At 37.0% G+C, this 2,500-nt stretch overlaps 1 protein-coding gene across 5 annotated transcripts in view; it reads right to left on the reverse strand.

Moving 5' to 3' along the window:
• Positions 1 to 2,500, reverse strand: part of runx1 (RUNX family transcription factor 1) — a 58,270-nt gene that overhangs the window by 49,894 nt on the left and 5,876 nt on the right. The gene's annotated exons all lie outside the window — the stretch shown is intronic.

The raw sequence follows: 2,500 nt of genomic DNA on the forward strand, positions 1-2,500 counted from the left end.
CTTTTTAGTCTATGTCATATTTAGTCATACAAATATAATTTTTGTTTTTGTCAAGTTTTAGTCGACTAAAAGTCTCATCATTTTAGTCTAGTTTTACTCAAAAGAAAACTAAAGGTATTTTATTCTTAGTCAGCTTTAGTCAAAACATTTTAGTCTTCTTTTTTTATAACAAATTATTTCTGATTACCATTTGAGTCAAATAGTGTTTTACACATCTCAATTTTCCAACAATATTGTGTGTCCACAGGGCTACTCGTCTGTTATAATTACTCATTCTGATTTTTTGTCCATAGACTTGACTGGACCACTGTCATGATATTCGTAGACCAGTGTTTTTCAATGAAAGAGGTCCGAAAGCTATCCCACGTGGTCTGCGAGCAGACGTGGTAAAATATAATATAGATGAGTTGTTTGCAATATTGAACCAACTGTAAATCCAAACAGTTCTGCAACACTGTCTATGTAAGATATGCCAGTTTAAATCATACAGTATGAATCCTCTGACACAATAAGCAAAGTGCAAAGACAATAAGCAAGGTGGTTCAGTGAGTGAGTCTATTGTGTAGACTAATATACTGTTGAAGTAGGTCTAATTGTTTTTTTTTTTTGTTAGCTAGGGTAAGTTAAGTAGTCCTTCGTCTGAAAAGGTTTGAGCTAACATTAGCTAACATTACATGCTGAACATTTTCGTATGGACATTCTGGGGGATGTTAATTTGTATGATAGAAGCTTCATCTTCTGGGTATGTAGCATTGTCAGGGTTGGGTCAGATTACTTTGAAATGTAATCCATTACTGACTACAAATTACATGGCAATTTTTGTAATCAGTAACGTAATCAGGATTACCAAAAACATGTAACGTAATCTGATTATTTTAGGATTACTTTTAGATTACTTCAATAAATATGTCCCTTAAGTAAAAGACACCACCACTGAATTGATGAAAGAATTCTCATTCTATTTTTCTGTTTATTATTTTATTACATCTAAGAAATCTCTTTGCTCTGAGTAAAGCATTCTTGTGTGAATTTTCCTCCAAAAATCTTAATGTAGCCCCTTGTTTTAGTGTTACCATTTACTTTGAGGTCACCAGGTCCCATTGTCTGAAAAACACCCAAAACTAATACATTTCTATAGCTATTCTCCACTTTGGGGGTGGTATTTTGGTGGTTAAAATTTTCCCCATCCCAAAATTGATCACTTAGTCATGGATGTGATCATGGATCACTATTCTCCAAACATGCACAACTCAGTTTAACCTTTATATGGGCACACCTGGACAATGAATTTAGCTTTCGCTGGATTTTTTTGACCCAGGGACATGGCCTGAGATTGAATGACACCATGTCCATTTCAATTGTGGGGGTGAGAAAATTATTCCTTTGGGATGTTTTTCAACCAGGGGGACCTGGTGACTTTCTCAAAGTAAACGGTAACACTAAAACAAGAGGCTACATTAAGATTAGGTGGAAAAGATCAGATAGATCAGATAGAGCCTAGATCAGATTAGGTGCCTTACTCAAGGGCACTTCAGCCGTGGATGTGGGCATGGGAGAGCAGTGCTCAACCACTTCCCCCGCCCACATTTTTTCTACTGATCGGGGATCGAACCGGCAAGCCCGAAGCTTGTCGAATTAAAAGATAACTAGGCTATCATTAAAAAGTTGCATTGCTTGCATGATAAAATGTAATCAGGTAATCCCCAACAATGTAACTGTAATCTGATTACACAATTTTTTTATTGTAATCTGGTCTGATTATAGTTACTTGATTTTTGTAATCTGATTACGTAATCCAGATTACATGTAATCCGTTACTACCCAACCCTGAGCATTGTGGCATAAAGCTTAGGTAGTTAGCTTGCTAACTCTGGCAGAAATCTCCAGTGTTCTTGTTCCATGTAGTTTTGTGTTGCAGACACAGGGTTGCAGCAACAGCACGTAGACTAGCCTACAGGAAAGCTGTTGCGTATGAACTCATTCGGAATATTTTGAAAACGTAACAGCTAGATATTCTGTCTTCTCATTTTGTAGACGAACATGAAGGGAGATTTTATCTTAGTTTTTATTTCATGCAAAACATGTTAGTCTCGTCTTTTTTCGTCAACAATAATGCATCTTAAGATAGTCTTAGTCAGTGTCTCAGGACATTAATGGCGTCTCGTCATCGTCTCGTCTTAGTCATGAAAAAAAAGGTTGTTGACGAACATATTTCCTCTCGTCTCGTCTGACGAAATTAACACTACTATGGCAGGGCATGACCATGCACAGCTCAAAGTGAACTAACTGAGTCTCAGCCACATTTAGACAGGAAGAGACTAGCAGCACCGAAGTGACGAGTCACCACAGTATGTTCATGACATTGAAGTTAAATGGGTGAGGAGAGAACTGTAATATGTCTGAATGGGACTTAATACAACAGGAGATAGAGTATGCAGTAAAAAGTTAGGCAGAACTTGTGATAGAAAAAAGCCAAGGGGTTGATATCACACATTAGCAA

This window comes from Alosa pseudoharengus, unplaced genomic scaffold, assembly GCF_046254945.1.
Source record: "Alosa pseudoharengus isolate Yale_2024_CS ecotype anadromous, Long Island Sound unplaced genomic scaffold, YU_APseudo_1.1 YU_APseudo_1.1_scf_20, whole genome shotgun sequence".
Taxonomy (NCBI): Eukaryota; Metazoa; Chordata; class Actinopteri; order Clupeiformes; family Clupeidae; genus Alosa; species Alosa pseudoharengus.